Source organism: Sus scrofa, unplaced genomic scaffold (genome assembly GCF_000003025.6).
Source record: "Sus scrofa isolate TJ Tabasco breed Duroc unplaced genomic scaffold, Sscrofa11.1 Contig145, whole genome shotgun sequence".
Lineage (NCBI taxonomy): Eukaryota > Metazoa > Chordata > Mammalia > Artiodactyla > Suidae > Sus > Sus scrofa.
Window position 1 is genome coordinate 42,002 of NW_018084882.1, and position 13,088 is coordinate 55,089.

Sequence of the window (13,088 nt, forward strand, 5' to 3'; positions counted from 1 at the left end):
ATAAATGCAAATTACAACAGCTATCTCTGCCACATTTCACCTGTCAAAATAATGAAAGTAATTTAAAATAAAGTATTGAATAGAATTTAATTATTCTGAAAGATCCTTAATCTAATGTTCCATTTTTTCAGGCCTGGTTAGATCCCTAACACTCACCATAAAATTAATTATTTTTCTTTCTTTGGGGACAAATTGAAATTGACAGTTTGATTATTATGTGAATAATACCAAGATCAACATGTTCATTGTTCTGATGATCTATTTCACCTCTGGTAACCAAACTACTGTGCAATGTTTTAGAAATCTGTCAAACCCACCAGAATAGTAGCAATAGAAACATCTTCACCATGGAGAATTTTTGCTTATTTTTCAGGATGATAAAGATAATGCCTGGAGGGGGAAATGGGCAGGCTGCCAGCAGCCCTTTATATGACTGGCTATATTTTAACATTAGTGTTCCTTGGGAGTTCCTGTTGTGGAATAGCAGAAATGAATAATTAATATCCATGAGGATGCAGGTTCCATCCCTGGCCTAGCTCAGTTGGCTAGGGACGCAACATTGCTGTGAGCTGTGGTGTAGGTTGCTGACATGGCTCAGATCCTATGTGGCTGTGATTGGAATGCACTGGTGGCTACAGCTCCCATTCAACCCCTAGCCTGGGAATTCCATGTGCCACAGAAAGCAAAGAGAAAAAACAAAAAAAAAAAAAAAAAAAAAAACAATAAATAATAATGTTCCTCAAGTGGCACACAAACCCATACTGTGTGCTTGATTTTCCTGTGTCTGCTTCTTCATTGCCTCCATGGCACTTGAGAGAGGGCAGGAACTGATGAAAACATAAAGCTCTTGCTGCCTTCTCTCTAAATCCACTCAGGCTCAATGTCTTCTTACTAGCCAAAGCTATTGAAGAGTGAAAAGCTAACCTAGCAGCTACCACTAACTATACTGCTGCCTAGAAAATGCTTGATATTTGACACAAGATAAACAGTAACTTATTAGAATGAAAGACATCAACAAACTACCAGTATGGCCAAGACAATGAATGCTAATGAAATGCTAGCCATGTTAGTTAGTTATAATGAGAATAGTTCACACTTCTTGAGCCTTTACCAAGGGCCAAGCACTGTTCTCTGTACTTTACATGTATTTGCTCATTTAATCCATACAATTCCACCAGAGATGCATTACTGCTATATACATTTTTTAATCTGAAAAAAAAAAACTGGAGGAAAAGTTGGAGTAACTGTCCCAATGCTTAATAGCTCATGCATGGTACAGATATAGTTGAAACCTAGGCAGTCTGACTAGAATTAATTATTCCTTAGAATGGGAGTTTCATGTTTGTGTCTTTCTATAATGGTGGTAGGATGATATTTACCAGTGAATTTTTACCCCTTTGTGTTTCATTGAATTCCTTTGTTTGAATCTTGAAAGTCTTTCTCCAAGCTAGAAAGTCAGACATTAGTCACTCATATGAGATAGAAAGTTATCACCACAGAACCAGGGAATAAATGGTGAAAATTCCTATTTTTTAAATTCAAAAACTCCAGTTCAACTGAAAAACCAAAAAAGACTTGGCAGCTGATAAACTTGATCAAACCAAATAAATATTCTCCATATTGGTGAGTGGAGAAAGCCAAGAACTGGGTGTGAACCAGAAAAGTTTGGGTGGATTATTTTGGGATTCTTGTCCCTTGCTCCCTAATCTTTTTGGGTTAAATCTAGGGTCCAGAATGATAAATAAGATCTTTTGAAAAATCCAAAGGAGAAGGCACTCATGAGTGCCCCTTGACTGGGAGCATGCAAAAGTAATACAGATTCTAGAACTCTTCCATTTACCACATAAATATAAGGTGGCAGCCTAGAGTGTATAGAGCAGCAGGAAAAGCCTAGACTGATAAAGATCTTGAGAAAATCCTCCTGAGTTTTCTGTGGCCACAGAGAGGCATGGGAAAGAATCATAAATTTTCTTATGCAACCCAGGAGGGGTGGGAAAGGGATAATAGATCAAAAGAGCCAGACAGTCATGGAGGAGGAAAATGCAAAATACTTGGACTAATGACCAAAGGCCACCTCTTATAAAATCACCAGAGAGATTTATATTTGGTGTGGATAACAATAACCACTGACAGAGCTGATTGAAGAAAAGCCTCCAAACCACACAGTACAAGAGACACAAAGGCTCAATCCATAAATACATATGCCTTTTGATTGCAGTAACTGAGGCACTTTCTTAACTCATTCTCTCTGCGCTTACCATTGTGAAAGAGGATTGCTCCCACCAGAATGAATGGGTGAAGGCAAAAAGGAAGTCAGTGATGTGAGTATATTCACAGACAGATAAAAATGGGACTTGACAGGTAGCCTAGGAAAATAAATAGCAGAAAGTAAATCACTGATGGAGCCAAGCCTCCATGTGACTGCAGGTGAATGACTTTATCCTTGGAGGGGAGGAGAGCAATTATTTCTTTGAAATAAGCATGAGTAATGGAAAGATGAACACTGGTGCTGGTAAACTTAGGAGCTGAGCCAGAATAAAGCTGAGAGGCTTTATTGTGATGGAAAAATAAAGGCAAAGGCAACTACTAAAAAGAAGTAATATACTGCACTCGATAGAATTAGACACCACACATAATTTACAGCAGCACCTGCTTTTTCAGATTTTCCTTGATGCTATCTCCATCACCACTAGTACTTGGGGGAAAAGCACCAACCTATAAACTCCATAAGCTTGTCTCATAGCTGTGACACTTGCATCTTTCTTTGGGGGGTCAAGGACTCATACCATCCCAAATAACAGACAAAAGATTGGAGTTTTGAGATAGTAGTACCCTAACCAAAACTATACTGAGAATGCAAGTAAACTACCAGTGGACTTAAGGGATATTTTTTTGTGTGTGTATGAGAAAAATGTTCTAACATTGGATTGTGGGAATGATTCCACAATTCTATAAAATCTACTAAAAATCACTATACACTTAAAATGGGTGAATTTTATAATATATGAGTTATACTTCAACAAAAATCATGGAAACAAAAATAATATTAGAAGAAGAAGAAAAAATAAATACCTCCAAGAAAGATCTGGCTAAAAGAGTATGAATGTCCTGTTATATTCTGAATCATAGAAATGAACTTAATATAAAATTATTCAATAATCAGAGCTCCCATCATGGTGCAGTGGAAACAAATCTGACTAGGAACCATGAGGTTGCAGGTTTGATCCCTGGCCTTGCCCAGTGGGTTAAGGATCCGGCATTGCCATGAGCTGTGGTGGAAGTCACAGACATGGCTTGGAGATGGCATTGCTGTGGCTGTGGTGTAGGCTGGCAGCAACAGCTTCGATTAGACCCCTAGCCTGGGAACCTCCATATGCCGTGGGTGCAGCCTTTAAAAAGTCCAAAAAAAGACAAAAAAAAATGTGGATAGCAACATGCACATGAAAAGGTGCTCAACAGGTAATCATCAGGGAAATTCAGTCAAAACCACCATGACATATCACTTCATGCCTGTCAGTATAGCTATTATCAAAAAAAGACAACAAATATCAAGTGTTGGTGAGTATTTGGAGAAAAGGGAATTCTTGTTCACTGCTGGTGGGAATGTAAATTGGTGCAGTCACTGTGGAAACAGTATGATGTTCCTCAAAAAATTAAGATCTACCAAAAGATCTAGTAATTCTGGGAATTTTTCTGAAGAAAATACAAACATTAATTTGAAAAGCTATATATACTCCAATGTTCATGGCAGCATTATAACATTATTAATAATAGCCAAGTTATGGAAGCAACTTAAGAGTGGCTCAAAGATTAATGGATAAAGAAAATGTGATACACACACACACATATACACACATGCACACATTGCAATGGAATAGTTCTCAGTCATTAAAAAGGTGAATCTTGCCATTTGTGACAATATGAATGGGCCTAGAGTGTAAAATACTAAGTGATACAAAGTCAGAGGAAGACAAATACCATATACTTTCATTTATTTGTGGAGTCTAAAAAAAAAGAACAAACATAAGAAAACATAAATAGACTCAGATACAGAGAACAAATTGGTGGTTGTGGAGAAGAGTGAGGTAGGAGGATGAATGAAGGAGATTAAGCACAAACTTCCAGTTATAAATGTCATAGTATATAATGTTACAGCATAGAGAATGTAGTCAATATTTTAGTAAGTTTGTATGGTGATAGATGGTAACCAGACTTATAGTGGTGATCATTTCACAATATATAAAATTTCAAATTATGATGTACACATGAAATGAACACAATATTTTAAATTAATTATAATTCAATACATAATAAATAAAGAGAAACATTATATAACTTAATACCTAAGTTTGTAATGGGGTTTAAGGATTTTTTTAAAAAACATTTTAGGGAAAAAAGAAAAAGAAAAATGAATACTTATAAATCAATTTTTTATTTTTACTTACATATGTATTATGACATGTTAAGTGAGACATGTACATTATAATATTCTGAAAATATCATATTCAGCAAAGACTGACATAAATCAATCCATAATGAAAGGTTTTAGACAAAGATGATATGTGAGACGTGTTCCTATTCTAGTGATCCATTGGTCTAAAAAAGTTTTTCTCAACTTGAATCATCCACAAAGAGAAAATGGAATCGGCAGGGGAATCTTTCATGTTTTCTATTGTCATTGCACTAGAGAGCAATTACCTGGTTAATTAGCCATCCTCTTTCCACTTTGGATTCTAAGGAGGCATTTAAATGAACCCCAGGTGGAAGTGCCTCCCTTCTCAAAGCTGGTCAGGAGATTTCAGGGCCAAAGAAGAGTTTGGAAGAGAAGGCCCTCCCACAGGAATGTTCCTTTAGAAGACAGTTGAAAGATGGTAAGTGTCCAATGACTGTCCTAGGAATCTAGGAAACAGTCCAGACTAGGAAGGGGCAGTGGATATTCCATTGGGGTCTGCAGTGGATGGTCCTTTGGAGTTCCCAGACTCCAGTGGAATAAACAACATCAGTGGTTCACCTTCCTCACAGACATCTAGATGAGAACTGTGGTCAATGGCAGCATGGGGCACATAGTAATGGTATTCAAGGACTCTGACTCCCAACTTGAGAGCCTCCTTCATCCATATAGCCATGTTTTCCCTCCATCATAATCAAAACAGAGCAAATTCTACCTACTTCCAGGAATTGTGCAAGGTACTCAGTGTATGATCTCTTGATATCCTTACTGTGACCCTACAACAAATCATTATATCTCTATTTCATGAGTGAAGAAACTGAGGTTCAGAAAGTTAAAGTAACTTGGTCCAGGTTATGTAGTAAGTGCATTTGACTCAAGTCTCTAACACTTTTCTTCCTCCTCTTGCAAATCTATCTGATTTTATATTCATTCAGGGTTACACTCAGAACCTCTTTCTAAAGAAGACCTTCTCAGTTTACTATGAGTTCTTGACAATTGGTGTTATTTCTCAATGAACAAGTACATTCTTGCCATCAGCAAGACATCTTTCTGTTATCAAGAAAATCATGCAGGATATAGGAGTTATATTTTTAGGTACATTGTGACAATCTCCTGCATTGACCATGATGGAAAATAATATTTAAAAAGGAATGTATATATTTATAAAATGATATCAAAGTGAAACAATGAAGGAATGTTTTCCTTAACACTTATCAAAATGTTCTGTTACTTTAAAATAAAATATAGTTATAAGTAATTATAAAATGTTGTGCAGGACTGGACATAGGATTCATGGACTATTAGATTAAAAATTGGGCAGATTTTGAGTTCCAGTGGTGACTCAGGAGTAACGAACCTGACTAGTATCCATGAGGACATGGGTTTGGTCCCTGGCCTTGCTCATTGGGTTGAGGATATGGCATTGCCTTGAGCTGTGGGGTAGGTCAAAGATGCAGCTTGGATCTGGTGGTGTTATGGCTGGCAGCTACAACTCCAATTTGACCCCTAGTTTGTGAACTTCCATATGCTGAGGGGGCAGACCTAAAAAGACCAAAAAAAAAAAAATTGGGCAGAAGGGAATTTGTAAACAACTTCATCATAGAAGTGACTTTAATCAATGCAGAAATCATTCAATTAATTGTGTTAGGACAAGTGACAGTTTGGAGAAAGAAAACCAAAATCATCTCATGTGCATACCTCACTCCGTATACTAATATGCTCAGAAATTTTCAATGTAAATATACAATTATAAGTGAATTAAAATAAAATGTAAAAGAGACTTTTGGATTGTGTAAAGAAGTCTTTTTCAGTATAATACCAAGGCCAGGAACATAAATATCATAGTAAATTGATGATATAAAAATAAGAAAAATCTGTATAACAAATTTCAGTATAAACAATATTGATAATAAGTGACAAACTTGGAAAAGATTTAGCAAAATGTACGAGGGAGAGAGAGATCATCTTTGATATGTTAAGAGCTCATACAAAGCAATGATAAACAACCTACTAAAAATGGGTAAAGGAGTTCTCTTGTGGTGCTGTGGGTTAAGGATCCATCATCATCACTGTAGCAGCTTGGGTCAGGAATTTCCACATGACTTGGGCACTACTTAAAAAAATAAAAGAGTTCCCATCGCGGTGCTGTGGAAATGAATCCGACTAGGAACCATGAGGTTGCAGGTTCAATCCCTGGCTTCACTCAATGGGTTGCTGTGAGCTGTGGAGTAGGTTACAGATGCAGCTCAGATCTGGCATTGCTGAGGCTCTGGAGTAGGCCAGCAGCAACAGCTCCAATTAGACCCCTAGCCTGGGAACCTCCTTATGCCATGGGTGTGGCCCTAAAAAGACAAAAGACAAAAAAATAAAAATAAAAATAAAATAAAAAATAAATAAAATGAAGTGGGTTAAAAAATACATGTATATAAGCAAATCAGTAAAGTCAATGCAAATGAAATCCAATGAAATAATATTTTTTTACCTGTAAGGTTGTCAAAATATAAAGTTAAAAAACTATGGGGAGTATTGATAATGGGATGGTAAGGTATATTGTCATAAAATCTTAACACTTGTGTAAATTAGTACCAAGTTTTAGACAGCATTTTGGCAATATCTGTGTGTGTATATGTGCACACATATGTGTGCAGAAATATTTGCAAGAATATATCACAAACTATCAAGTGTAACTGGGAAATGGGATTCCCAATGTTTTTTAAAAATAAATTTTATAGTGAGTTATACTGTTTTAAAATGTTCTTTTTTATAGTTTAATTTTTAATTAAAGTGTAGTTGATTTACAATGTTGGGGCAATTTCTGCTGTACAGCAAAGTCACCCAGTCATACATACATACATATACATGTGTATATATATATACACACATTCCATTTCTTATATTATCTTCAATCATGATCTAACCCAAGTGATTGGATATAGTTCCCTGTGCTGTACAGCAGGACTTCATTGCTTATCCATTCTAAATGTAATAGTTTGCATCTACTAACCTCAAACTCCCATTCCATCTAACTCCCTCTCCCCTCCCCTTTGGCAGCCTCAAGTCTATTTTCAATGTCTGTGAGTCTGTTTCTGTTTTGTAGCTAGGTTAAAAAATATTATATATATATATTTTGCTTTTTAGGGCTGTACCTGAGGCACATGGAGGTTCCTAGGCTAGGGGTCTAATTGGAGCTACAGCTTCTGGCCTACACCACAGCCACAGCAATGCCAGATCTGAGCCATATCTGTGACCTACATCACAGCTCATGGCAATGCCAGACCCTTAACCCACTGGGCAAGGCTAGGGATTGAACCCAAAACCTCATGGTTCCTAGTCATATTCATTTCCGCTGTGCCATGATGGGAACTCCAAAAAATATTATTTTGACTATGGATAATTTTGTTCCAAAACCACAAAACTATATCCAAAACAAATATGTTTCATAATACTAAAACAGTCAATCATTAACCCAAGCATCTTTCTGCAGTTTGAAGCAATTTCTCAAGACAATGGCTGGCGGAGGAAACAATACAATAGTCAAAAATTCATTCTTTTGGGATTCTCAGATTTTCCCAAATTCAGAATTGTTCTCTTTGCTGTATTCTTGGGGATTTACCTCTTGACAGTGGTGTGGAATGTGGGCCTCATCCTTCTGATTAGGATGGACTCCTGCCCATGTACTTCTCTTCCTCAGCATCTTATCCTTCTTCTATTTCTGCTATGTTACCTCCAAAACCCCTCAAATGCTCTCAAGCTTCTTCCAGAAGCCTGAATTCGTCTCCTTTACAGGGTGCACCATACAATGCTTTTTCTCTAGCCTGGGTCTGACCTAGTGCTGCCTCCTAGCCACCATGGCTTATGATCGCTATGCTGCTATTTGCAACCCTCTCCTCTACACAGCCATTGTGTCCCCCACACGCCCTGTGTGTGCAGATGATGGTTGGAGTCTATAAAACTGGTATCCTTGGCTCATTGATACAACTGTGTGCTTTACTTCAGCTCAATTTCTGTGACCCAAATATTATCAACCACTTCTTTTGTGACCTGCCTCAACTATTAGTCCTCTCCTGCTCTGAAACATTTTTCCTACAAGTCATGAAATTTGTGATAGCAGTGATTTTTGGTGTGACATCTGTCTTAATCATCATGCTATCATATAGTTATATCATTGCTGAAGATAAGCTCAGTGGAAGGCATGTCCAATGCCTTCAACACCTGCACTTCTCACCTGACAACAGTGACTCTTTTCTTCAGATCAGGACTCTTTGTCTATATGTACCCCAGTGCTAATAACGCTCTGAGCTATGATAAGATGGCATCTGTCTTCTACACAGTGGTGACCCCCATGGTGAATCCTTTGATTTATTCTAAGGAAAAAGGAAATTAAAGATGCCCTTAAGAGGTTTAAGAAGAGAATGTTTTCCCATCATCACAGTTAATTAATGGTCCGATAGGTTAGTGACCCTGTTGACTGGAAGTTTCCAGACTCAGGAAGGGAAATGCATGTAACTTCATTCAACATCGCTAATGCTCTGGCAGGATTACAATTGAGTCAAAACATCCAAATCCAGAACCGGCTGAGTGCCATGCAAAACCTGTGGCTTCTTTGAGTCTTGACAGTAGACTCTTCTCTCTTACACCAGCAATGACTTCACAAAGCAGTTAATATATCTTTTATTTTTTTATTTTTAAAGGTTTTATTGAAGTATAGCTAATTTATGAGGTTGTGATAATTTCTTCTGTACAACACAGTGACCCAGTCATACATATACACATATCCGTTCTTGATCAGATTCTTTTCCCACATAGATTATCACAGGATATAGGGGAGAGTTCTCTGTGCTACACAGCAGGTCCCCATTGGCCAATCATCAGTGCACATATGCCAATCCCAAACCCCTATTCCATCCCTCCTCCCCACCCCAACCTGTCCCCTTTGGTAACCATAAGTTTTTCAAAGTCTGTGAGTCTGTTTTTGTTGTGCAAAAAAGTTCATTTGTATCCTTTTTTTAAAATATTCCATGTATAGGTGATATATGATACTTGTCTTTCACTGTCTGACTAACTTCCCTCAGTATGATAGTTTCTAAGTCCATACATGTTGCTGCAAATGACATTATATCATTCTTTTTATGACTAATATTCCAGCAGTTAATATATTAATTATTATGTACATATAACCTTCAATTTATCAGTGTTTACATACCCTTACATACCCTTTCAAAATTTCAGACTGCAGGCTTCAGAGAACGGTACTAAACACAAAGTTAGTAAATAATCTTTCTCACACACATCCCAAATGAAACAAGGTCCACTTTGTCCCAGACTCCAAACCCTCTGGATGCCTAGGCACATTCCAGTTTACCGATGTGGGGATATGGAGAGAAGCAGAACTTCAATTTTGACATAACTTCCCTGCCATGGAAACCTACCTTTATCAGAATTAAGTTGCAAGTATTTTTGCCCAGTGTGTGGCTTATTTTATTTTTCTTAGTGGTATCTTTTTTAAAGTAATTCTATGGAGACATAATTCATATACCACACAATTCACCCTTTCAAAGTTCAGGTCGATGATTTTTAATACAGTTACAGAGCTGTGCAACCATCACCATGATGAGTTATAGAGCATTTCATCAACCCAAAAAGAACCCCATACCCATTAGCACTCAGTCCTCATTCCCCTCAAACCCTGCAGCCCCAGACACCGCTAATTGACTTTCTGTCTGTATGGATTTACTTGTTCTGAATATTTCACATAAATGGAGTCAAACAGTAGGTAGTCTTTTGTATCTGGCTTCTTCTTTCACTTAGTATAATATTTTCAGGGTTCATCCATGTTGTAACATGTATCAGTACTTCATTCCTTTTATTGCTTAATCATATTCCATTATTATAAATAAGAATGAAATATATACATATATTTCATTCTTAATAAATATATACATATATATATATATATTTAGCTTGTGGGTTATTGTTGTTGATGTTTGTTTTTGTTTGGTTGGTTTTTTTTTTTTTTTTTTTGCTTTTTAGGGCCACACTCACAGCATAGCTTCCCAGGTTTGGGGTCCCATCAGAGCTGTAGCTGTCAGCCTACACCACTGCCACAGCAATGATGGATCCTTAACCCACTGAGCGAGGCCAGGGATCAAACTTGCATCCTCATGGATGCTAGTCAGACTTGTTAACCGCTAAGCCATGATGGGAGCTCCATATATATAAATATATTTAAATCATTCATCAGTTGATGGACATTTGAATTTGTTTTCACTTTTTGGCTATTATATATAATGCTGCAGTGAACACTTGTGTACAAGTTTTTGTGTATATGTATGTTTTCATTTATCTCAGGTATATACATGTAGGAGTGGAATTGCTGTGTTATATGTTATTCAGTGTTTAACCTTTTGATAAGTGTCAGACTGTTTTTTAAAGCAGCTGCCCTTTTTACATTATATACCATCAACTTATGAGGGTTCCAGTTTCTCCCCATCCTTGTCAATTCTTGTTATATCATCTGCCTTTTTTATTGTAGCCATCGTGTTGGGTATGAAGTTGTACAGCATTGCGGTTTGGATCTGCATTTCCCTAATGGCTAATAATATCAAGCATCTTTTCATGTGCTTGTTGGACATTTGTTTATCTTCTTTGGAGGAGTGTCTATTCAGATCCTTTTCCTATTTTTAAATTAGGTTGCCTATCCTTCCATTGCTGAGTGTCATAGCCCTTTATATATTCTAGATATAAGGCCCTTATCAGATACATGATTTGCAAAAAATTTTCCAATCCACTAAGTTTTTTCCACTTTCTTAAAGGTGTCCTTTGAAAAAAGTTTTTAATTTTGATGAAGTTCAATTTGTATGTTTTTCTTTTGTGGTATATACTTTCCATGTCATATCTAAAAAGTCATTGTCTAACCTTCTAAGTTTATAGTTTTGTTCTTATATTTGGTATGATCCACTTTGCATTGTTTTTTGTATGCAATGTGAGGTAAGGGTCTAAGTTCATATTTATCCGCATCATGGAAAGATCTCAAAAATTATGTCAGGTGATAAAAGCAAATTGCAAAATGATATGTGCAGTATGATACCCCAGTCATGTAAAATTTGAAAGCATGAAATGTCACATATTACTCATAATTACATATAAACTCATAGGTAAAAAGTTTCACATCCAAATCTTTGATAATAATTGCCTCTGAAGGGAAAAGAGACTGGAAAGAATTGGTAGTCAAAGTGGTCTTCTTCAGACTTGTTGGCAGTGTTTTTAGGTTGAGATAAATTTGACACAATATTAACAGTTACCAGTTTGAGTGGTCTATTATGCTCAACTTTTTTTTTTTTTTTTTTTTTTTTTTTGGCTTGTTAGGACTACATCCATGGCATATGGAATTTCTACGCTAGGGGTTGAATCAGAGCTGCAGCTGCTGGCCTACACCACAGCCACAGCCATGCCAGATCCAAGCCAAGTCTGTGACCTATACCACAGCTCACAGTAACACTGGATCCTTAACCCACTGAGCAAGGCCAGGGATCAAACTGGCATCTTCATGGATACAAGTCAATTCATAACCCACTGAGCCACAACGGGAACTCCCAATTATGTTCTATTTTAAAGTTTTTTGTATTTTTTAAATTTATCAAATTAAAAAACACACCCACACCCCCCCCCACACACACACACATGCACATCATACAAATCAATTAAGAATGATAGAGACAGGAGTTCCCTTCATGGTGCAGCAGAAACAAATCCAAGTACGAACCATGAGGTTGTGAGTTCTATCCCTGGCCTCACTCAGTGGGTTAAGGATCTGGCATTGCCATGAGCTGTGGTGTAGGTCTCAGACGTGGTTCAGATCCTGTGTTGCTGTGGCTGTGGTGTAGGCCAACAGCTGTGGCTCCAATTTGACCCCTAGACTGGGAATGCCCATATGCTGCAGGTGTGGCCCTAAAAAGCAAAAAGAAAAAAAAAAGGAAAAGAAAAGAAAAAAGAATGGTGAAGAACAGACCATTTCTGTTTGGCCCAGTGCTCACACTGGGTGAAGCTGTGAGCTGAGGCTTTGTGCACATGGCCTGTCAGCCTGTTGGGGAGGATTCTGTTGGTATGTGGAACTTCTGAGCCAGATCCCACAAGACTACTATCTTCCTTTGAGCTTATTTGCACTTTGGTTTATATTTTCCCAGTTTAGCTTCCAAAGAAAACCCCAGTCTCTATGCCACCCTCTGCTGCCCTTTCTCTAAAAAGCAGCAGAGCCCAAATCTCAGCAAGCACCTTTCTCTGGAGGGCTTAAATTTTAGCCCATTGCTCCAAGCTTTCTCCAAAACTATAGCAGATCCTTCACAAGGGAAGTTCAGTTTCCACTAAATATGTGTCCATTCTCACCTACGGGATGGCTGCAAAAGACCTCACTGTGTGTGCTTGACAAAAGCAGCATGATGAGCCAGATGACCAGGCTCCTGGAACAGCCCACAGCTGGGTTCCTGCCATGCCAACTCAGGCACGTGTTCCCTGTGGCCTGGCAGCTACAAAGGTGCAGAGTGCAAGCCATCGCCCCCAGAGAAGAAGGGCTTGTTGTGGCACCTCCCACGGAAGAGCTGTCCTGCCTGACACAGAGCCCATACTCTCAAAATCCTTATTT